The sequence below is a fragment of the Columba livia genome, chromosome 2 (genome assembly GCF_036013475.1).
Source record: "Columba livia isolate bColLiv1 breed racing homer chromosome 2, bColLiv1.pat.W.v2, whole genome shotgun sequence".
NCBI classification, from domain to species: Eukaryota; Metazoa; Chordata; class Aves; order Columbiformes; family Columbidae; genus Columba; species Columba livia.
The window spans coordinates 63179691-63205385 of record NC_088603.1 but is presented as its reverse complement, the minus strand read 5'-3'; the positions used below and the strand labels follow the sequence as shown (position 1 = coordinate 63205385).

Genomic DNA, 25695 nt, shown 5'->3' with positions numbered 1-25695 from the left:
GTGATAGCAGCAGTAGAGGATATAATGAATTATACTATAATACAAACCTTAAAGTCTCCTGGACTAACTGAAAGTAGTAAATGAAAATGGAAAAGGAACACAAACATGACTTCTGAAAGTAACAGTGACAAAACCAGGAAGACCAGAATCTCACAAAATACACATGCCAAAGTTATCATTTAAGTCTGGTACAAAGGAAAAAAGGAAATTACTACAATGAAAAATGTTTTGTACATATATATGTATGTTGTACTATATAGGCCATAGGAAGATATAGCTTTTAGACTCTCTGCAAATGACACTGACTTACCACTCTTACCACATGGATGTTTGGGCATCATAAGGCATGGAATTAGAATGCAGGAATGAGCACGTAGGATTAGCCCTTACCCATCCACTCTATTCAGAGCATCATATGTTCCACATCATCTTAGCTGTGTAGCTGTTCAGCTCTAATGTCACTACTCTGTGCTGATACATAATACCTCCCATTTTTAAAATATTCTTTTTCTCTATTATTCTTTCCTCTTGCTACCCAGTCACATATTCCTTATATAAAAATAAATATGGTTAGCATATTTTGATTTTGTGATCAAACACAAAGCTTCCCAATGAATGAGTGTGTACTGCTTCTATATTGCAGTGTTTCACAACACTGTTGACAAGTCACATAATTTCCAAGGTTCTTTAAAGCAGTTAAAATAATGTTCATACTAGAAATAATTAGCGAACAGACTATATGAATAATCACAGTCATTCCCACAAAGATTTCTTGTTTTCAGAGACCAATCCATTACCTGCTTCAATGAACCGTTTTGTTGTTAATTTGCAGGGCTTTTACCCCTAGGTGATGGAAATACCTGCCCTCTTCCCAGTTTCCCATTAAGTATGTTTTTCAGTAATATGTATAATTCATGAGAAAAATTTGTTTGTCAAGCATTCCAGACAGGTCACTTAAATCCTAGATCAATTGATAATGTTCACACCAACGTGGCCCAGAATGAGAATGACCCTTTACTGACTTCAGTATTTTCTTTGAACTAATGAATTGAGCTTCAGTTTTTAAAGATGCAGAGGCATCATTATTATTTTAAATAAAGACTAGCACCAGAGCTTTTTTTCTTTTTAAAAAAAAAATGCTATTCTGAATGCACTTCTTACAATGCTAGCAACAAATATAATGCCCTATCACAAATGCATTCTGGCTTTTCTTGCAGCAGCATCCTGTGGGAAGTCGAATGGGGAAGACAGTTCAGGTAGCTTTTAGCTTCTAGTAGGAGGCTGAAATCTATCCGGAACAGTGAAGTTATCATTCAGCATCTATTGAGGGCCTAAATTAAAATTTCCATCTCCATTACATCTCCCCTCTGTCCCAACAAGAATCTCCTATCCTGTGCAACTTGAAATATCATGAGCAAAATCTAAACATAAGTACCCTTGAGAGCAGTTCAAGTCAACTGCATATGCAATCTCTTCTTGTAGATGAAGGGTTTGTTTTCTGTTTCCGTGATTCTTTTTCTCTTATGCATCTTTGTGGCAGCACTGAGCAGAAATACAACATGATTGTTCAGCATTGGATACTTCATGAAGGAGAAGGCAGAGGAGAGCACTGCACAAAGTTTGGATTTTTTTGTACGACCTCCTGGACCTACTGATGTAAGTGGGCATTATACTAGTGATGTCTATGGAACCAAGTTTCTAACTAGGGCTTGATCTGAAAGAGACAATTCGTTGTATTTTGATGCATATTAAGAAAATTCTGAATTTGTGGAAATGATTTATTGTTAAGAATTTTATCATCTCGCCTTCCCAGTTACACAGTCATACTGTATTTATTTGATTTATTCTTCCATTTATATTTAAAACCAGCAGTCAGTACTCTGGATCCATTCAGTGTAAACAAGTCTGACTACTACAGTGCCCACATATAATTAAAAATAGATATATGTAAATGTGACATTTTAGTGAACAGGTGTAAATATATCAGTCTGCTACAAGCTAGCATTTCAAGCTCATAAACGTCATTCCCTTATTGTTCAGTGCTCACTGTGCTTAATCCTGCAGGAATTATGATGTTTGTTGCTGCATTTTGTAATGTACAGAACTTTATACAAATGTATGCAGAGAGCTGTGACATTTACATAAATATTTCTGACTAAATGAAAACTGGAAAAAAAAAATTCAACTTTTACACTGGGAGCACTTATTTATATTTGACCTTCTTACTTAGGTCATCAACAATTCTCATTGAGCCATACTTTCATAAGCAGCTAGTTGCTGAACTCCCACTCAGACCAGCAGAAGTCAGGCTGGTCCTTTTGCATATCCTGCTATTGTGCTGTTTGTGCTTAGGCCCATAGGTTGAAATCAGGACAAATGCATATCCCTACCTCCCTGAGAAAGTCTGAGCCATTGCCATGGACAACACTCCTAAAACAAGTATGGCACATGAGCAAGGTTCACTTCTGCAGGTGCTACACTGAAGCCTCTGATGTCTTTTTACTTAAAAAAAAAATTGCAATCTATGTTTTCTTTCCTCATGTGACATTTGTCTCACCTGAATTCTGTCATACTAATAGGCAAGTGATTGGCCTAGCTTAGCCACCCAAGCTCTGTCTCCTGTAAATGGAGATGATAGGCACCTCCCCTAAGGGTTAGTCTTCTGTATTCTCAGAAAAAAAAAATGAAGTGGGAGAACTCATGCTTAGGATGTGCTCAACCATTGACTGCACAGGCAGATGAGAGACCTAGCATCAACTTGATGCTGCATTTTTTGTTGTTTAGCTTAAAGGTATAGATGAGGCGAATCCTGATCCAAGACATTGATTTTCTTCCTCCTTTATGATTGTCTTATGTATTTCAGAAAATTTACTTTAAGTTGGGAGCTTGCTATTTTCCTGTTACATAGAGTTGCTGCTCATGCAGGTCCATGTGGATGCTACACATTAATGTCATGGAGTGAGTTAAACTCTGCGGTCTGAGTCACTGAGACTGCCAGACAAGATGATATCTTCTAGCTTTGAAGTCCACCAGACAGAGGAACTTCGCCAATACATTCCAGCACAGTGTTGGCCCAGCGTTTTTAAAGCAGCAATTCATAATGATAAAGTTAGGAAATGTTCAAGTGATAGATGGACGACTGCTTTCCCCACCTTTTCCAATAAGATCTGCACAAATGTGTGACATAGATGAGGAGTTGTACCTGCACGGCTTCTCAGATACAAGAAAAATATGCACGTAGTTATCACTTGCTTTCAGTGGTACAGAAAAAAAGAATAAACTCATATGAATTGTGTTTACAGCCATGCTTCAAGAAATGAGCAAACTTTATCTTCCAAAACAACTAAACTCTGAACTACTCACACCACCATATTCCCATTTATCTGACTTTAACTCCATCTAAATTGTTATATGCTTATGGTTAACACAAACAATGCTGCCTTTGGTTGTGAAACTGTTTCAAGAAATCCCTGAAGCCTGTCCTCAGCTGTTCCCTTAAACTGAAGACTGCCTCATTGAGTACACAAAATAGGCGGTGAATTTAAGCAAGGGCATAGTCACGGTCCTGTTGGGAAAGCCCTGGAAAGCCTTGGCTTCTGCTGCTCCCAAGAGAACACGGGGCACGTGGCTCAGCAGCTCTTGCTGGCAGAGCATCCCCCAGCACTGCCTCACCCCAGCAGCAGCAGCGAACCTGCCTTTCCCAGGGATTTTTCTGCCAGCAACTCTGCAACTTGGATCTGCCTCATCCCACACATGCCCCTTCCTACAACTGGAGTCCTGGATCTCTAATCTTGTGATGACAGATCCCCATTTTACATGTGCTGTGAAGAAGCCTTCAGCTCAGTTTGCCAGGAAATGGTTGCAAGGGCAAAAAATTAAGGGTTTGGTAGCATGAATAATCAAACACTTGGGGCAGCAAGAATATTATATGTTCATATATGGAGATACAAACTGCAAAGAGCCAATTTGTGCTGCATATGTGAAACCTGTATTTGCATGAGCCAGTTGGGATGGTTGCATGTGATGGTCAAAGCAGGTACCAAGGCAGTTAATTATTCAGACATGTTCTTCATCTGGTGTAGCTACCTCCTCTTTAATGAACTGATGCCTGCCTCTACCAGCTGGCCCAATTTACCTATATTTTAAATCTTATGCTGTACTCTTTGTTGAGAATATAGAAAACATTAGCTTCTTTTTGTCTTCAGTAAACTTCTAGCTGAATGATCATTTCATTGCGAAGACCTCAGATCATGAAATTGCTTAATGAAGGGGGATGTGTGGACTTAGACACTCAGTTTGTTTCCTCATATCTAAACAAATCTAATCTGTCTGTATATGAAAAAACCATCCCCTTATTACTAGGAGAGGTAAACTCTGCAGATGAGGAGCTATCTTTCTCTTCTGTTTGCCCAGTAGCCACGCAAATTATTTTTATTGTGTTTTGGTTGTGCCTGGAGGCTAGGTCATGGATCAGGGCCTCCCCACACCAGGCACTATACAGAGGCTTGAGAAACATTTTTTTACCTCCAAAGCTTGCTGATTTATGTTACTCTCAAGTTACATAAATAACGATTGGACTATCAAGGTGTCCTCCACTGGGATGATTTTTATGTCGAACGTTGTGTTTAATTGTCCCCATGCTCAGAAGAGAATGTGCAGTGCAAACTGTGCAACATGTGCCTGGTCCCACAATGTAGTCCCTCCTGGTCCTGCCCCCAGTGCATCAAGAAGCTAGGAGAAAGACTATGGATATGTCTATGTTAGCAAGGGTTGAAGCCTTGTGTATGGAGTGTCAGAGCTGGTGCTGAGGACACAGCACCCATGCCATGTGCATTTTAGGGAGGTTTCTTTTGGAATAGCTCTGATGTGCCATAGTGGTGGAAGTGCAGCTTCTCGTACAGTTTCATCCAAAAGGAGTCGAGTTTTTGTCTCAGATTGCTCCACATGGTACATGGCATTGATGGCAAGATTTGCTTCAGAAGTGCACTCCTGTCTCTCATTTAAAGGCTAATTAGATGGTCATGGACACTCTTCCCAGCTCAAAATGCAAGTAAGACTCACTTGGATGTTATACAGTGCCCTTTCTGCCCTCTTTAACAGCCTTCTGAGCGAAAAAATAGAGAGGAGAGCACATGCAAAATGGTGAGTTGTATACAATGGAGAAGAGCACTCATTTCCTTAACTGTCTGAAGTGAGGAAGGCAGGAAATAATGTTTTATTTTAATACAAGTATGCATGTGTGTTACTTCTAGAAAGGACTTTCCTTCAGCAAAACATGAAGAAAAAGGAAACCTGATTCAACTAAGGTCAAGCTGCATTTCTACAACAGACATGTTGTACAACAGCATTTTACAAAGAGATCTCTTTCATCTTTCTCATCTGAAATACACATGAAATAATTATGTGTGTGTTGTTAACACTGGCAAAAGAACAATGGCAGTCCTCAGAGTTTAATCTGACAATAAGATGCTCAACTTAATTCCTAAATGGGTTTAACAGATTAGATGCACTTTTCCCCCCGCCCCGGAAGCTGTTTCATCTGGCACCATGACATCACTAAAGATTAGATGCAATGTCATATACATCTGTAGGAAGCACATCTTTTAAATCTTAGTATTTGTGAAGTTTTTTAGTATAAAAAGTAGCGTGTGTGTAACTAAGTAAAAGTTCACTTTGACTAAGGGAAAATGATTCTCTGCATATTGGCACTAAATGTAGAATATGTTTGAAAATGCTTTCTCTCTCAGCTATCAGCAAAGGATAACAGTCTCAGGTTGTATCAGTGTCATATGTGGGCAAAATAAATTTTCAAACAAGAAGGAAAGTTTTTTTCATAGAAATGCCCTACTTCTCTGCATCTGGAGACATGAGGTCTAAAGAAAAACAAGCAAATAAAAAAGTCCAATCCCACTCACAATATCTCACACCAAACATTGTTCTGTAATCTTTCAAGGTCCTTACCATGCAGTGGTCAAAGTTGAGGTATCCTTCCTTGCCAGTGTTTTTTTGAGACAAGGCCAAATGTACAACAAGTTGGGAGAGTATACTCTAAGTGTGTGTGAGGTTTACATTTAGCCCTATAATTGTACGAGGAATCAGTGGATTAGATTTCAGCTACAGACACTTTGAGAGAAGTAAGTTAAAAACCAGCAGGTGGCAAAATGACAGCTGTGGAAAGATGAGCCACAAAACTGTCCACAAAAAAAATTAACTTAATTCCCCATTTTTCTCTCATTTTTCAACCCTTTGACCTCTTAGTATTCCAATAGGCCATCAGAGACCCCTAATGGGATAGATATCAGATACTGTATGAAGCAGTGGGGTATAGTCTCTGTATTTACTGTTTATTTGAAATATTATGCTCTCTGCCCAGCAGGTCCTCAGAGGGCCATCAGGAATCTGAAGGACTCCTACATTGCCAGGTTAACAGCCACCTGGAGGTAGAAATAATACATACACTGTGAATGGTTTTGGTTTTTCCTTCTATTTTTTTTTGTGAGAAGGACTAAATTCTAGTTCTTTGTCAGATATGCTCCCGAGAACTTTTTAAAATGTAAAATGTTATTAGCTTTGGTACATGGCCAGTTTCTAACCTTAACAAGAAATACAAAGGTCAAAGGGGCACAGATATACCACTCAGCACGGAGTTTATAATTTCTTAATCTTCCTGGCTCTCTCAAAGTTTATGTCCTTCCACCATTATGGTTTAGTTGACTAAGAGCATAAGGAAAGTGTAGGCACCAGCCAGTCTCTTGGGTGATAAGCAATCCTGTGGGAATGTCAATAACAATAAATAACCCAATATTGTTTTATAGAGAAACAACTATAACAACAACTAGAGAAACAAAAGGGAGGCAGGAAAATAATGCTTCTAACAGTGTTCTTTCTCTTCTAACATGTCAGCCTAGTTAGGTCTTTCTTCTCTTCCTCACCTGTGCACATTTTTTGAGGTGGGAACTGTTACCATTTGTCCATGGTAGAGTGAGGCTCATTATATGTCAACTTCATTATATCATCTCAATTTTGTTGTAGTGCATTGAGATCCTTGCATGTTGTGTAAAATACAAACATTAGTATTAAACTTCCTTATCTTTGTTATACATATTAAGGGCCAGTCTTGTTTATGCCAAATAAAAATGCCCAGCTTTGCCAATTACATTTTTTCTTGTTCTTTTGTGATCATGGTCAAGGGCAAATATATCAGGTGGAATAAAGGGGTAGTGGGATGGAACATAACTAAGTAAAATTCCTTTATGAACTTATTTTCATTCAGTATATCATATCCTGACACAGAAAGTTGCACATTAACCGGGCTTGTGACTACATGCTACTTCAGTTGTTTTTATTTGGTGCTCTGTATAGCTGGAGGCTTTTTCTATGTATTAATAAACATTACATTAATTTTCCATTGTTCCTGGCCTGAAGATATCACAGGTATCAACCCGGAACCTGGTGGATCCCACTGGAAAACAAGACCAAATAAAACTGCCACATTGTATCAGGAAGTGATGTCAGTAGCTGGAGTTTTGCTTCCAAACTTCTGTGTTTTACTTGACTTGCAAAGCTGTTTTCCTGTGCAAACTCATAGCCTTAATACTTGTGGGAATGACTGAGGACAAACATCTTGCAGTTTTACTGACTATCAATGTATCATTCTTTGACACGCTATTAACAATCTGTTGACCTACGTAAAAATTGGAGTTTCAGGCAAAAAGAAAGCATCCCATGTCTGCTTATTGATAAAATGCTCATGCTGCATAGATACATGACTATATTGGATCAAGCTGCTAGTAGTTAACACATTCAAGATCCTACTTATTGTCAATATCTGACCCAAAACCAATGATTCATGTTCCAAAGAAAATGCTGCTTTTATATTTTTCCACCAGCCCAGTCTCTCACCATAGACCCAAGCTGTTCCTCCAACTACTGCTCTACATCTGGGTGACATGAGAGATAATTGTAGGACGCTTACAGTCCTGATAAACTATGGTTTCCCTTGCTCTGCAGTCCTTTGAAGTTGCAGACAGTTTCATGATAATTGATAATCTAATCTTTTCCCAGTAGTTTTTTTTTTTTTTTTTTTTTTTTTTTTTTTTTTTTTTTAAAGACTGGTCTGAAACAGCAAGAAGGGGAAATATTACAGCATAAGTATTGATTACTGCATGTAGAGGTCACTGTATGGGGATTAGACTTTTATCACAAGATTCTTGTGAAAGGTGAAGTTTTGGCAAGATCCTAATAATAACTGTGGAGTGCTAGTTAAATACAAGGGACAGGGAAGGAAAATGATTTTTTATTCTTAGCACCTCAAGGCTATACATGGCCATTACTATTGCAGAGGCAATAAAGAGGTTGTTAATTACTGATTTTATACCCTTGTAGCCCTAAGTAAGAATGAAAGAACTAAAGGTACAAGTGGCACCAAAGAGAGAAAGCACAGAAGAGTTGCTGGAGACTTTCTTTTTCATGTGCACTGAAACAAGTTACTTAAATTACGATGGGACAAGGTGTGACAGAATGGCAATTTCCATTGGATCAAGATAAACACTTGAAATCTTACTTGGCATGTAATTTGCTTTATTTGCTTCCATATTTTTGCTGTGATTAGATGATTATCCAAAAACTCCACATTGACTGCTATCATCCACTGGAGCAGAGCCTATACATGAAAAGAATGTGAAAGATATATGTTAATGTGTCTCAGCTCTACGTATGTTTTGGAGTTTTTTTAATGTCTGAAATTCTGGACAGTGTTTTTCCCAGGCACCCTCTCCAGAAATACAGCAGAAGTGTTAAATAGAACAGTTATACTTCACAAGCAGAATACAAAAAAGCACAGGCAGTAAATATCTGTGTATTTAGCAGAGGCAATTTGTTTGAAAATGAGAAAAGTTTCCGTCCCATTCCATTGGACAAACTTATCCTTTGCAATGTGATATTCATGAGAATTTATAGTACTGTACAACATGTTAACTAGGGGCATGTAATTTTCTAAATGCTGACAGGGATAAATCTATGCGCCTGCACACACACAAAACTCACACATACTTAATGAGAGTAAAATTAAAGCCTCCTGAAACTAGGCTGATTGATTAAAACTCAACAGACCCACACAAATATGAGCACTAATACACATGGCTCATAAAGTGCTTTCAGACCACATGTTTAAACATGCAATTCAAACACTAATTTCTCACCAGACTAAAGCCTCAACTATACCAAATGAGAAATGGATAACTGATGATTCAAAGGTATAGCTGGATCCCTCCTTTACCTTTACTTCCCTGATGGTATAAAAAAAAATAGAGCAAATTAGGGCTCTTTGACTTCAGTCCAGACTATATTTCCAGATTACTGGAGATGGCAACATGCTCTGACCTTATCTGTCCTCACCCCACCGGCCTTTAAAGTAAAGAACAGAGTGAGGAGGGCTGCTGTAGTGCCATCTACACCAGTTTTACACCTTCTGAGAATTCATCCATTCCATTACACTCAGCATGGTTGTCTGTAAAACTGGACTTAGGCAGTGTTTTATTTGCAAAAAATCAATAAAGTTGAATTTGACAAGGAATAGGTCTTATAAGCTAGGTGGAATTGGATACAACTGGGAAATGCTGTGATACTCCAACATTCTCCTTTTTAATTCCTCTCTCTGCTCTCTCTTTTCTCTGATCTTTTAGATGTGTGTCAGTGCCTTACATGTAGGCATTTAGATAATACAGACATTGCTGCTGCTCTTTCTACTCCACCATCACCTCTTCACAATAATTGCTGTCACTATCTGTAAAGAGATCCTGATTTCCAGCAAGTAATATTTCTTCACTCATACTTTACCCTTCTATTACCTACTTCTGTTGTGCTCCTTCTTATGGTTTCTGTAGAATTTCTTAGGACACCAGGCATATGAGTTTCCAGATACTCTTTTTCACAAGAAAACTGAAAGAAGAATTTGATCTCTTGCCCTATAGTTTGGTGAGAACTGTAGTTCCCTGGGAGCCTCTGGACATCTGCAAATCAAATGTTTGAGCATTGTGCATGCAGAGATGATTTGTTCAGACCATCTTCCATGAGTTTAGAGTGCCCTGGATGTCTCTGACCCACTACACATGTACATCAAAGTTCGACTGCAACAGTGCTGCAGATCTGAGATGGCCTGGAGCTCTCAGATTCACTGCACAAGATCTCTGTGACTCACTTACCATAGCTCTTCCCAGGATGTCCTGAATATACATATGAATGCCTATTATATTTATTCTTTCTCTGATTTCTTTGTTATGATGTCATCCTTGTTTTGTCTTTCCTCTTACTCTCTGTGCTTCCATATGGTTTAATTTCCTCATCTTTGCTCTCCTCACAGCTTAATGCATTTGGAAATTGCTCTCACTGCAGAGTGACACAAGGAGACTCCTGAATATAGTAGGCCTCCCACATTTTATACAGAACAAAATAATAAATAGAAAAAAAAAAAAAAGCTAAAAAAATTTGCTTAGCCTAGGCATGCAAAACTAAATTGTTTTGATTTTGAGAGCAACATCCTCCTGTTGGATTCTCTTGCATATATTATCTTTCTTGCACTGCTTGTCTTTCTCTTGGTTTGCCTTTTCTCTCTGTCCAGATTCTTGTCTCTCCACCTTTCTACACCCTACCCCATTCTCCATTCCATTTTCCCCATTCTGTTACAGATCACAGATGTAGTTTGAATTATCTGAGGGATGGCAACAAAGGCAACTAAATGTATGCTTGTCGATTGACCTAGCTTAGCCATTCTGAAGATAACACATAACTTCTGTGTTTTTTATCACAGAGATAGGAATTGCTATGGAAAATTATTAGCTACTACTGTGGTTCATGTCAGAGTCAGGTAAAAAAGCACATAGTAGATTTATACAGAGAAAAACTTCCACTGTGCCTAATTTCTTATTGTCTTGTTTCTGGCCAAAACTCTATGCCATTTTTGCTAGGAATTCTATAAAGGAGTGATGTTAGCACACAGCTTACCCCATGACTGAGCTTTTTTCTTTGCTTATTTCAAATACATGACCTTTCAGAAGATGATATGGGGGAGTGGGAAGAAATATTGCACTTTGTCTATTAAGGCACCAAAAATACTTTAAATAAAAGGCAGAAGAGGGACACTCTTTTCCCTCAACCTCAAGAGAACTTCTGGGTATGTTTATGGTACTAAAGGCTTTTCTTCTTTATTTAGCATGTAGGTTGGTCCTAGTTCCTTGGCCTGATTTAATGTTCTTGATTTGCAGAATTAAAGCTTTCTTTCCTGGCTTTTTGTTTTCCCTAACAATGTTTTTGTGTCTGTTCACAGCATCCTTTCTAGTGGGTGCTGTTTCTTCTGTGACATCCTCTCTGTCTATGTCAGGTCTTTCTTTGATGCAAGTTCAGGCAAGTATCTGAGTGACAAGGAAAATTACTTTTAAATTTTCCTTCTTTTCTGGAGAGCTTTTATACAGTTTCTTCACTGTACATTTTCTGAACTTCTTCAACAGATTTCATGTTTCTGCTAGGTTGAGACTTACACTTCTCTTTTGAGTTAAAAATTACAGCAAGTTTTTACCCTTTGGTGCCTTCAAATGAATTACATAAGATCTGTTAACACTGACTAATCTGAATTGTGGATGCCCATCATGGAAAAGTATAAGTAGCATTGGCTTTTTGCCTATATATGAATGAAGGACTGAAAAAAAAGAATTGAATAAACTTTTCATGGGCTCAAAGCACAACTTTCAGTCATAATGTACACAATGCAGAATTACATACAAGTATTAAAAATGCTTTACAAATCTATAGTTCAGTCTATTTAAAAATAGCTAAAGTAAAACAATATGAAAAGTCTGGCCTTAATTAAATAAAAAAAGAAAAAGAAAGATAATTTATAGTTCCAGTCTGTCTTTTGTGTCTAGGTGTTGTGGCTCATATGATATGTAGGATATGAGACCCCAGAAACAGACTCACAGGAAGAGCTGCTGCTGTAACGTCACTGACTTTGCACACTTATGCTGCCCTTCTTAGTGCTTTGTTAAGCCCTGTGGACAAAATAACTTTGTTATGTGCCTGCATACCCAGAATATTAGTGTTACACTTGCTGTATCAAATATCTAGAGTTTCAGATCACTTTCCTGTATTACTTATGATGGGTTTGTTGTGTGCCTTTCCTGTGTAGTTGCACAGGAAGCAATATGGGCACAGAAAACTTTTGCATCCTGAGATTAAATTGACATATGATTATGGAGGTTTTTATTATTATGGGTAAGATTCTTTCTTTCCTGGGAAATCCCATTTATGTTCTTCAGAAACTACAGTGGTAGCACACTCTTTAAGATGATCACGAAAGAGAATTTTGTCATTATTTTGTAAGCAGACAATTAGGATCTATTTAAAGCTTACATTAAGAGTAATCAAGAATTTGCCAATCAATAGCTGATTAATTGCTCATTAAAATCTTTTTTACAAATAAAAACCACTTGAGACTTCATATGTCAATCATATTTCTGTGGACAACATGGGCCAGCTAGTCACAACATGCTCATGGTAACTCTTCCTCCAGTATTCCATAGAAAATGTAGGTGCAAAGAAAGTTCTGTATTTCACTCATGCCTGTTACCCTCATTTTCATGTAGCAACGTTATACAGTTCTGCCCCTTTTGAGCATTTTCTTCACACTGTCTTTCCTGTCTCTCCCTTCCATTTGGCCTTCTTTCTCACCTCTGGTTCCTTCCTTCATGCATGTCCGTAGGGAAAGGAAGTTCATTAGCCTGAATATCCATATTCTGATCTGTAACAAGTGGCTTGGATGTCTGTGAGTGCTGTGAGATGCAGAGAGGAACTGCTGCTTTCAGAGCTACTTCCCTACAGCAGAGCAAGCAGCAAATGTTCTGTGGGGAATAAACTCAGGTTTAATACTAAATTCCTTTTAGTTTATCCTGCATGTCATAACTGATGTCATTTGATATCCAGGATATTCATAGGAGTGACCTACTTATAGAGGACACAGTCTATAAACAAAATTGCATTTTGTTCATTAGCTACAGTACAAATCAATTCCGGGTAACTTTTTTTTTGTACCTCTGTCATCAAGGTGAACCTTAATATACGTATATAATAATAAATTATTAACCATACAGAGATAAACTGGTTCTGTTCAGAGACATCCAGCTGTTACTTGTAAAATGGATGTGCTGAAAATTACAAATAGGTCACATATTTAAAATTGTGTCTCTATACCAGTGGGTAGTTGAAATAGGTCTACTTACACCTTCTTCGCTATGTTTATTCCTAAATACGTTGTGCTCTACTTTGTATTTTGTAGGCTTGGAAATGTGAATTTCCAAGACAATTACACCAGGGGTTTCTGTAGTTCATTTTTCTCTCTGATAATGACTGGCATGTATTCACAAGTGTGTATTAAATGTGATAAACTTGTAAGCTAGATTCCAAGTCAATCAATTAACTACGTGAAGGCTACCAAACAGCAACTTATTTTGGTTGCTTACTATCTGGATATGTTTCTACCAGTTGTGCATGCACTAAAAATGTGTTAAGTGGTGGAAAAGCAACAAAACAAGTTGTGGTGATTGCTACAAAAAATATGCAGTCTATAGTCTGGGACAGGTCAGACAACAACACATTTAGAGATCAGCAATGTAGAAACCCTCAGATAGATCAATGAGACTATTTAATATTGATGTGGGTTAGAGGAAGCAGCCTAGCAAAATGGGGAAACTTTAAAGACTGGTATAAACAAAAAGGTTCAGGAAACTCTGTCAGATTAAAGATACGACATACACATGGGAAAGAGAGTGAAGATCTAATGGTTCAATACATTAACTGGGAAGGGGAGAGTTCAGGGGAAAATGTTACATATAGTAGAATTTTAATTGTGTGTATCAGAGGTTTTGAAATAAGAGGCTCATACAGACATATTATAAAAAAAATGCATTCCATGAAGTCTTCCTTTTCCAAAATAAAAGCTGGAAAAGCTGTATGTCCACAGAATCAAACATACTACCAGTTTTAGAATACAGACAACTTACAGCTAATGGAAAGCAGTAACGTAGAGTGAGTGTTGGTATGTTTAGCTGTTTTTCACTAGCAGCATTTGTTTTTCAGAACTGTAACTTTTTTATAGAGGAAGCGAAATGATTCAGAGGCCTTGGATGGGCTACAGACACTTCAGTTTCTTGGTCACAGTTTGGGTCCAGCCTGTGTTTCCTGAGGCACACATGAAAATGCAAATGCTTCCCACCCTTGCACAATGCAGCCGTGCAGTTTTTACTCTCTGCCCCTGTGTGAATAATCCCACCTCAGGTGGAGCTTGGTCCCAAAACCCTCCTTTTCCTGCATCTGCTGCATCTGTAGCCTGGCTGTGTTCAGGCCACTGCACAGTAACACCACTGACCACTTTAAATTGGAAGTGAAATAAAACAATTCTAAAATCAAACAAAGGCATTAAAGAAATTACAAGCAGTTAGTTATAATCACAGCTTAGTGAAAAAGAGATTGCAATGTCTGAGAGGAATGACGAACTGAACCAATAGACGGTGCATTATCAAATAGCCCGAAAAGGAAGCATTGCGTATGGGACATCAACTCATCTTTATCTGTCAGCAGTGAAAACACAAGAAAGCTTGCCCTTTTGAAATGTAAACAGAAAATTATGCTTCCAACACAAACCCAAGCCATTAAAAAGGCAGCTTTTATTCCTTCTCATAATGTTCAGGAACATAAGGCAGTAGCACTGATGTGGCTCCACAGCTGTTGCCAGGGAAAGTAGGAATGTAGCCTGCCACATCTGGGGTGACATCTATGAAGAGGCACTTAATCTGCAGTGCTGAGGTATGCTAAGCCTCTTTGCTTTTCTTTACCAGTTCTCAAGCTAATACTACTCCTGGAGAGCAATGCTGATTTCAAGTCAATGGGTGAGATGAAAGAACAATTAAGGACAGTGATGCTTTATGCATTGTGGAAAATATAAAGACAGGACAATAGCATAATTCCTTGATCACTCTGGCAGAAGATTTACTTTATCACACTTTAAAGTTGCAGGTTCATGCCTTCTAAAACAAAAATGACAAGAATTTTTAATCACCGAGTGTGTGTTTTGTGAATTGAAGGGGGCCGTTGAAAGACTGGAAAATAAAAGGTATCTGCTGCTATTACACTGATGTTTTTCTATTGGATCAAAGCCTTTTCTTCTCTGTAGCTCTTCAGAAACAATTTGCCAGTATTGCTAGGCAGGCATTACACAAAGAAAGACATCAGGTAAAGAAACACAAGAGAAGTTTTAATAAGTAAGAATACCTTTATGGCACTATTCTCATTTTCTAATAATTGAAAAACTCAGAAGCCAGACCTTTTTGGTGTTTGCTAAAAAAAAAAAAAATAAAAAGGAGGGGTGAGAGAGAAAGAGAAGACAGACATTCTGATCTCACATATCTAGTCCAAACTTTTCTCTAGTTTGGGGAGGGTAGCACTTATTGCAAAAGCAAAGTACAAGGCTGAGATTTACCATAGGGCAGCAGAACATTTCAATCTTCAGATTGCTGTGCTACACTGAAGTCTGACTGGTTGCAGGGTGATAAATGCTGAAGTACGGAATTAGGATATTACAACTTAAAAGTGAGCTGTGCACTTTAAATAAGTATTCGTTTAGTATTGAAAAGAATATTTTTTTAATTCCATCTTGAATGGTGAAATGACTTTAACTTTCATATTGAATGTTTTAGGAGCTTTTACATCTGGGTGTATGATACCTAGATATTACTACCCAAGTTACAAATCTGACTTCATATATGGATGCCTGTGTATGTATGTTCATATAAATACATATATCTACTTGTACACAGACACATACACACAGTTTTTTTTTCCCAGTATAAAATTTTTCCCTTCTCATGTACACGAGCCTTTATGATTGAGAGTTCACTATATGCAAGTACCAATGGAGAACATGTAGGTCAGTTAAAAAAAGTCTCACCAAAGTAGAAAAAACTGAGAATGAGTCCAGACTACCACTTCGGACCAAAACTCAAGAGAATGTTCAGGGATGGACCAAAACTCATGGTATAGCCAGGCTTTTTGCTAAACAAACATACAAAAGCAATAAAACCTTGGTCCTGTTCATAGTAGTCAAAAAGTATTCTATTTAAAGCAGACATTTCAGGCCAGAAATTTCAGGAATTTCTAGTAGCTGTACCTGATTTGAAAAGGAAGATAACCCCAGAAAGTTAGAACAGTAAGAACAGTAAGCCATATTTTAATTTATGAAAAATGTCATTGCGAATGTCTGGTATCAGCCGGGGCCTGTGGTAAATTCTCAAGAGAATTTTCAAGTATGCTGCCATCCAGTTAGGTTCACTGGAAAAAGTAATTTTGGTAGCAGCCTTCTGTTTCTCTTCTGTCTCATAGGCTGTGTGACTGTGGACAGGTCACTCAGAGCTTGATCAAAAACTCATTAATGTCAATAGAAAGACTCCCGTTGACTTCAGTGATCTTTAGATCAGGATCTGTATTTTTGCTTCACACCTGAAGGCTACTAACTTTTGTCTTGTGCTTTTCAAAGCTGGAGTCTTTCTGTGCTTCAGTATTCCAGTCTCTAAAGGGTCTGCAAAGGGACAATCTAATTAGTACTATATATGATAACATTTTAATACATAATCTTATTCAGAGACCTAAAAAGATTAATAAAAGTTGATAATAAAACACAATATAAAAGGTTTGTAAGGGTGTGCTAGGAGAAACAAATAAGAAAAAAAGTAATATTTATATCTGAATATTTCTTAAAGGCCTAAGGGGCAAAAGTCAGTTTGTTTGTTTGTGTTTTTTTTTGTTTGTTTGTTTGGTTGGTTTTTTTTTTGTTTGTTTGTTTGTTTTTTGTTTTTGTTTTTTGTTTTTTAAATAGTTGTGGTAGGATTTGTGCATTTAAATTGCTTTTATTTTGTGGCTGCGGGATGAGGGATGGTGTAGGAGAATGGGGAATGGGAACATTTGATGAATTATACAGATACCATGTCAATACTTCGAGTTTTTGAGACGTGCATCAGGTTTGCTGGACTGGTCCCCAGTGTCCATTTCTCAATAGACCTTTCAGCTGTTTTTTTTTTTGTTGTTGTTGTTGTTTTTGGTACAGTTTTCTAGTGGTACTGTGAGACTTAAGTCATTATGGAATTCACAAGAGCAATTTCTCTCCTGTTTCATGAACTTTAGGACGTTTTTCTCTTTTTTTTGTGTGTTTTAGCATTCTCTACTGGAGATGAGGCCAAATCCATTCCCTAAGACTGTAGTACCTTCTGCTTACGATGACAATTTTAGACAGTGGTCCTGATGGGAACCACATGCCTAAAACTGGTAGCAAGTCTTGCCTTGTCCAAGGGTTTTCTTACTGTAATAGAAGCTTAACCTCAGTGCCATGTGAGGCTGTCAGGAATTTGTTAATCACATGCAAGAGATTATTTTTATATTATTAGTTCACTTATATTGCCAATAAACACAGGAAGCAGAGAATTCTGTTTTCTTCTTTTTCTTATAAAACACAAAGGAATTGGGTCACTTGGGTCACCCCAGATTTCACTTAGTGGTGAAATAAAAATGAATCTGCAGAATAGATAGAACTTTTAATCAAATGTTGTGCACAATTGAATCTTTTCTATCTGACACCTTTTGAATTGTCTAGGTATTTGTAAAAAATAAAATAATCCTTTAAAATGGAAAGAAATAATCAATGCTATTTTACCAAAGAGAAATTTACATTTGATGGGACAATTGTACCTTTAAGAATTACAGAGCTTTCCATGTTACTAAATCCAGCACTAGGAGTATTCTCCAAACACGAAATTATTGGTATGCAATAAAGTTAAATCTTACTTTTTTTTTTTTTTTTGGTAGTTGTTTTGTTTTGTTTGTTTGTTTGTTTTTGATTTTGTTTTGTTTTTAAATGTATATATATATATATATGTTTGTTTTTTTTAACAAAGATTTGACTCAGGAGTGACTTACAGAGCAGTAAACTGGAAGATGTCTGTCTACTCTAGTACTATTTGGTGACAAGATTCCAAGGACTTGTGGGACTGGGTGCTTATATGAAATCTGTTAATTCAAAAAAGTCTGCAATATTGGGCCTACTTGTGAAACACTTAGAACTGTTTGGATTTCACTCCATGAGAAGAATTGCCTTTCTCATGGCCTTTTGTGTTCCAGCCAAAATCATAAATAGCAGAAATTATTCAAAGATTTGTAAAGCCAAGTAAAGTCAAGCTCTCCAGTAAAGCTCTCCAGTAAAAAGATACTTCAGAAAAAAGCACATGTTTATGTGAGTAACATAAAGCTGATGACTTGTAGACCTCCACATGGAAATTGTTTTGCTTGATCACCTGTAAATTTCCCAACTACCTCCATTCTAGTGATAGATAATGACACAGTTATCACAAGTCAGAGCACTTAGAAAAAGCAGAGAATTGGTTTGACCATGTCTCCTCCATCTTCACGTCTCCTACATCACAGGTGTCTCTTGGAACCACCAGCATTCTGAGTGGACAAATTATATTCCTTTTCTTCTACTTCTCTACCTTTGGAGGCCTTCTTTTTGACTCTGTGTAGGAAAGATAAAAACTATCTCCTTTTACTTTGCCAAGAACCAACAGAGCATTTGGTTTGTTGTTCTATTTTGGCATTTAAGTGAACAGCTGGAAGAAGTAAAAAGACCTTAAAATGTCATGCATTAGATACGTAAAATAAGGTGGTGAGTGAGTGAACAGCAGAGCAGGGCTAACCAGGAACTGGGAAAAGCTGCTTTAGATAATGAAATGGCTTTTATTGTTGGAAGAGCCACATTTTAATGCTGGTCCCAGCCTGCCTGTGGTAGCTGGCTGTGCAGATGGAATACTGCCACTTTAAAAATCTATTTACAGGTGCTGTGTCTGTATGGACAAATTATTTTCTATAATTACTCATATTATTTTAAAGAAAAGATCCCCAGGAGTCCCTCAGATGATAATGCAGTAGAATGACTGAGCCACACAACGGAGCATCTCCCTCCCCAGAAGCAGCCATTGAGGTGAGGTGAGCTGAAGCTGCCCCAGCCACAGCAGGTAGCTCGGCATACTTGCTTGCCTGAAGTGTAGATGTCTGAATGGATACTAGTTCCCTCCCCCCTTCAAACTATCATGTTATCCCGCTGCTCTGCGTGTGCTAGGTTGCCCAGCTGTACCCTTTTGTGCCTCTTATAGACAGATACACAAAAGCTTTCTTCACTAAACGTTAGTTCTGCTTCTGGATTATGCATATTCTTATTAATATATAAGATAAATATACTCACAAAATCTGTAACTGAAAGCCAAACTGGACAAATCATTGGGCTATTAGCAAACTTGGGAATTACACAAGCAAAACCAGAACAAAATCCTCACTTCCACCTTCATCAAGATGTGGATTGCATTCAAGTATAGTGGGCTAGAGTGTTCCTCACTCCCTATCTATAATATATCTCTCAAGGCAATTGGAGTTTCTCTTCATTTTACACTGCTATGACTGAGATTAAAAAACATCAGTGTCACCCTTTGTTTTTAGATGCTCTTACCTAGTACCTGTAGCTTACTACTTACACATATGGACACAACCCCGCTCTTTGATGTTCGAGGCTTCACATTTACTAGCCTTGTGTAACAGTTGCTACCAACAAATACAGTAAAGCAATAAATAGCAATGCCAAATAAGAACAGACCAAACCAGCCCAATATTTTATGGCTTTCCACAGAGGCAAACCAGCCTGGAAAGGCTTCTAAAAATGTAAGTGTAAACATAAATCTGGCTTTGAATAGTCACAGAATTTGTAAATAGTTTCCTATTAACTGTTGCAACTCCTGTGCCTTCATCAGGTATACTCTATGGGTCAAAATATTCTTGGTGATCCATATAAATAGTTTGATACTTGCCTGGTCTAAACCTCTAAACTGCCACTATATGAGACTAATATTGTATTTGGGTCAATGCCTATGAGATCCTGCAGTACTGGACCAAGGCAAGAAAATGGAAACCTACCTATACAAACATATGAAACCAGTCTCTTAAGTTTTCTAATTCTAACATATAAATATATTATTTTGTGATAGTAGGGTGAAGTATTTGGAGTACTGACATTCAGGATCGTGAGTTCTCATCAGTTTAAACCCCTGTGGACAAAACAGCTTCAATAGTTGAAATGAGCAATAAAAAGGGACTTCTCTGCAGATTGGAGTGTACTGTGGAAATACCCTAGCAAAGAGACTAGGAGCAGGAGAGCTAAGCAGATCTGTATAAGCTAAGGCAGTTTTGCAGGTTGTCTTAGGCAGAAAAGTTTTGTGACCCAAGACAGCTCATTTAAAGCTAGCTGCGGTATCTCTCCTCAACTTCAGAAAGCTGGGGAGAATTCATTTCACACAGCTTAGATGACTACAGTATATATACTGCACTCTTATGGATACAAATAAATATTCTCAAGAGATCATTTACCCAACCTCTTTTAAATATCTATATCTGAATGAGATAAATCTCATTCTTTTCTCTCCACTGAATGCAGAAGGCTTAGACTTCTGACTTTGAAATGTATATCTACATGTTAAAATCTAATGCAAAGGAGATAAATCCCCACCTCTACCTTTTCAGGCAGGTAGAAAAAAACATTCACTTCTCTCAGTGCTGTGCTAATTCTGAATCCTGAATGCAGCAATGTAATCAGAAGCCTAAATTAATATGCAACAGAAATAAGTATAGCTGATTGGTGGTTGTGACTTTGTCTCCCTCTGATGGCTGGACCTCATGAGCCTTTGGGTGTATGTCATCTCATTAATATACATGACATTAGAAGTCCTGCCTAGCATCACCTACTAGCCTAATAAATGACCAAAGCCAATGCAATTCAGAAAACCACATTTGTTAAAGATCTGAGTATCTGACATCTTTATACAGGTAGTGACAGAACCAGCTGAAAAATTAACTGCTACCTTCCCCCCAACTTTCAGATTCAATCCCCCTTTTTTTTTTCTCGTTGAAGAACAAGGAGAAGAAGAAATGTTTACCACAGCAAAAGTGTTAGCATACATGAACAGTGATTGAGCTCTGAAATCAAAAATACCTCCAGCACTTGACCTCATCTTGCCCTGTACTAGTCTGTAAGCCTGAGAAGCCATTCCAGTTTGGCTGTCTCTTTGGTAACCCTACCAAAAGCACATACAGAATGGGCCTGTGGTTTCCAAACTAAGTATTGTAGTCCAAAGCTGCAGAACTGCATATAACAATGCTGTGTCCTGAGATTAAAAGATTTTAAAATTTTGTTAATGTAACCCCTGCTAAAAGTAAAAGAGAAGCCTAGAGAATAGCATTTATTAATCAAATAAAGACTGTAATCCTCCATTGACAAGGCTTTAAATGCCAAATCTATTTACAAATGTTCCAAAGATCATTAACTGTTAGCAAGCAGGAAAGAAGGCTGCTGTCTTCCCCAAATCCTGACTCAAATTTCTGTCAGCAATAATTAAGGCACCATCATCTATTTCCTTTTAACAAAAAGAGAACTCCAAATTGCAGGTTAACAAATATTAAAGTGGGACAAGGGTATAAACCAGACAAAATTCAGGAAGAAGGAGTTGCCCAACACAATAAAAACCAAAGAAAGATACTATAATGTAAATCAGTACCCAGAAACTAGTGAAACCAGTTGGAAAATGTTCAGAAACCTAGCATAGTATGCAGATTTCTCTCCATAGAGTGTGCACTACCTCTGTGTCTCTTTCAGTCAGCTAGTTTTAATTCCTTTGTAATCTTACAGCTAGTGAATCTTTCCAATTCTACTAAAGGAGTTTCATCTTCTTTGCTCAGCATTTGAATTTATAGTACTTGCACTAGGTAGCGTAAGAGGGAGGAGTCTGGCCTCATGCCTGTTGAAAAAGAAGATGCACTTTGGACTTTAGGCTGTGTCACGAGCTTCCCATTTCCACCAGTTTGTGTGGTGGTAACTTGGGGCTTTTCAAAGATTGGCTCAATACCAATGGAGAAGCAAAAGTGAGTCTGTGTACAAGGAGTGAAACAAGTGCCTCTGGTCTGTTACACAAAAATTAGTAAAATATTTCCTAAAATGCTCCCAGTAAAAGATTGTGTGTTTTATACCATAGTCCACTGTGTATTTGCAATACCTAGATTTTTCAAAAAAACCCACCATTTTTAAGGGCTTTATTTCAGTCTCTAATATTGGCTAATGTTAATAGAAAATGTGCAATCACAAAAATTAGGGAGAAACGAGATTTATTTGACCCCTGCACTACCTTTCCTCCTCATACTTCAGAGCAATTCAATATAGAGGGAGTTCCTGTTGACCTCACTTTGATTTTATTTACTTATCTTGGAGGCTATTTCCCTGTCAGAGTTTCTTCACCACATGTTCACACTGAAGCTGTCTAAACAAGTCTCAGAGTAGCTGATGAATTTTGAAAGCTTAATTTTTGGAGTGATGTCTCAGTTTACACTATGTTGACCAAAAGGACCTGACAAAAACTATCAGTCACTAACTTCCTAACTCCTGACATCAGCTCCTGCTCTCTGCTCTGCTTCCTCCTTCCCACTGGTCCTTCTAATGACCTTCTCCAACGTCTGAGTCAGGAGCTGCTGCACCAGTTCTTTTGTGAGTCCATCCAGTAAAGCACATCATCTGAAACAGTGGTCAGCAGCAGCAGCTTCAGAGAAATGTGCACAAACTCTGCAGTACAGTCATAATCAAATCCTTGTAAATTCTGTCCGAATCTCAAATGGGGGGGGGGGGGTCGACACACGTAATTTAAACTCTCAAGCATGAAATTTCATTGTTATTTTAGAGCACGTGTAACAAAAGATAATTTACATTGCGGTAGAATTGTTGTCCACCAAGGTGTTTCTTTCCTGGGGACTTTGGCTGAATTCTTATCCCCACAGACCTTCTGTTGTTTTCAGTTGAACCATATTTGGTGGGCCAGAGTAGCCTTCATAAATTCTTATCTAGTCTCCTCTTTTGCGGAAGCAGTTCAGCTGGAATTCCTTGTTTGACTCCTGTGTTGACTCAAGAGTCACTGTTTTGTTTGTGGACTTTGGATAAGTAGGTCACTTTCATTTTTCAGAAAGGAAAAATTGCTGATGTGCAGAGAAAATAGGTGAATATAAACTTTGCACTTGCTGGCATCTGCAGCAGGCGACAGAGAATATGTAGAGCTTGAGAGGATGCCTTTTGAAATGCTATACAATTTAATACATAAGTTCCAAATTTATTCCTAATATATCTTTTTTACAGTTTGAGATTTTTTTCACTTATTTTTAGAGCTATATGAATTATAACAAAATATTATTTTCACTATTCTTCTAATAGACTATAATGATAAAATAAATTCCCTTTCTTTGTTGAATTAAGACTTTATGAATAACATTTTTTAAAAACTACACTTGAATTTACCTCCTTCAGGAAGCAGACAGTTAGAAATGAAACGTAAAGTTTTTGTAAGCTTATTTCCACAACAGTATTTTAAAAGTCTTTGGAAATATATGAAATATCAGCATATAATAAAATAGCCTTTAAATAATTTTGTTGAAATTTAGCTTGTTACCTTTAAGAGTAAGTGCATGTGACTCGTATCATACTGTCCCACAGTCAAAGCTTTCAAATGTGGTTCTAGCTTACTGCCTGCCATCCTGCTTTGAAGAAGACTGTGTTTGGTGTTGCTTGGATTCAAATATATTCAAATGACCTTTGATTAGTGTGGACTATCATAGCATCTTCTACGTATGCTAACATATACTAGTTTTTTTCTCTCCAGTCTTTTATGCATATTCCTGACCTTTAAGTGGAAAAGGTGCTATTAGTGAGTGGATTACAGGTATAAATCAAGATGCAGAATTTCATGCATTAACCCCAGCAGATAGTTTCAAATTTAGTGAATCTTTATTTATTTTAAAGTGATGGAAAATCCGACGTAACTGTAGGTAACTTGGCTTCGTCATCCATCACTGTGAAAAAATATTGCTGTATTTCCAGTCTGAGTGTGTCTAGCTGCACCTTCCAGGCTTGAAATATTTCTTTATTTTAACAGTAGTTTATTTTTCTACAAAGTTAGCCTAATTTTGCTAGTTAACAAGGCCACACCATTCCCCTATCCAACCCCTACTTCGCTTTTCACTTGCAGTCTTTGTTCACCCATTGGATGGCATATATTACTACATACTGTGTCCATTCATCTGCTGTCCTCAACATCACCTACGTTCAGCACCCCAAATTCACCTCTTGTTGATATGAACACAATGCACAAGCCAACCTCTCTGTTCCAGTGAAGTAAATCTCTAACTGATCCTCATTCAACTTCTGCCTGCAGTTTCAGTTTTTCCGCGAGCTCCCAGACTCTAAGGCTCTTGCAAAGGAGGGTTGTGCTGAGGCTCAGATTGTTCTGCTAGACACTGCAAGGGAGGACCTCCATCAGATAAACGGGATGCAAGTGATTCCTGAGGAACAATGTGCTCCACCATCATGTTATTTTCTGAATGGACAACACCATCAAGGTTTCTTTTATTTTTCTTTTTATTTTTTTTTTTCCCTCTAAGCATTGTTACAATGTTGTAACCTACCAAACAGTGTTGTAACCTACCAAGAATTAAAGCATTTTTCTCTCCATCCATGAACCTGTGTTTTATGAAGTGCTGGTCACTGAATGTGGGGCAAAATAATCCATTGAGTTTTCAGTGTTCTCTGCTCTGCCTTTTACAGAAAATAAACTAGTTTCTTGCTTGCTTCAGCATCCAGAGACCATGAAAATGGCCTAAAACCACATCCCCTCTAATCATCTTTGGTATTATGCTGATTGTGACTTAATATTTACAGACAGAATTTCAGCTGCTGGGAGTTCAGGAGGCAAGAGACTGAAAAGTTGAATACAGGCAAACAAGGAAGAAAGAGAAGTTTGGAAAAGCATAAAAAGCAGTCGAAGTTAAATTACATTCTTTCTCCCCCTCCTCCTCCCTTCATGCACTCACAGATTTTGCCTTCTTAAGCACTTTTCCACTGACCTTTTTTTCCTTTCCCTTTTATATTTCTCTCTATATATACTGAGGGGGAAAAAAGGTACACAGTCATTTTTACGAGAATGTTGACTGAGGGTGGCCACCATCTGTGCAAACTGTCTGAGATTGTGACTTCCTCTTTGCCTTCTTCTCTGTCAGAAAGAAAACCTCACTTAGATAATTCAGAGAATGTTATTATCCGTCACACTGCCATCCTTTCCCTCACTGCCCACCTTCATGATTGGCATTTTCCAGCCAAAACATGCTTCTCCCTTGCCTGAAAGGGCTTATTTAACAAAATAGACATCCTGTTTAACATTTGAGGAGGTGACTAGTTAGCACCAGAAGCTCTGATGTGATTATTTGGTTATTGAAACAGAGAGGTCTAGCACAGTTGTTTAATTAACACAGCAATTAATTAAACTTACTACTTATTTACAGGATAAAGATTTAACCCTCTTCTTGTTTATTCTCCCTTCCTCCACTGCTGCATGTTAGACCTTTAGAAACCTGGAGGATGATATTTAGAACCATAGAGTTTTGCAGTTAACCATGTATATATATTAAATTTGCCTAACTTAACCAGGGAAATCCTCTAATGTTTGTTTCTTATACTGAGGCTTTTCTAGGTACAACTTG

The 25695-nt window shown here is 37.7% G+C and overlaps 1 long non-coding RNA gene across 2 annotated transcripts in view; it reads left to right on the top strand.

The window, feature by feature from the left end:
• Nucleotides 1-24691, top strand: part of LOC135578516 (uncharacterized) — a 91855-nt gene extending 67164 nt beyond the window's left edge. Inside the window, exons 3-4 of one of the 2 annotated variants that reach the window (XR_010470231.1) lie at nucleotides 1541-1656; nucleotides 24375-24691. This is a non-coding gene — a long non-coding RNA (uncharacterized LOC135578516). The remainder of the gene's footprint in view (nucleotides 1-1540; nucleotides 1657-24374) is intronic. The other variant, XR_010470232.1, reaches the window with a different exon arrangement.
• Nucleotides 24692-25695: the final 1004 nt, after the last annotated feature.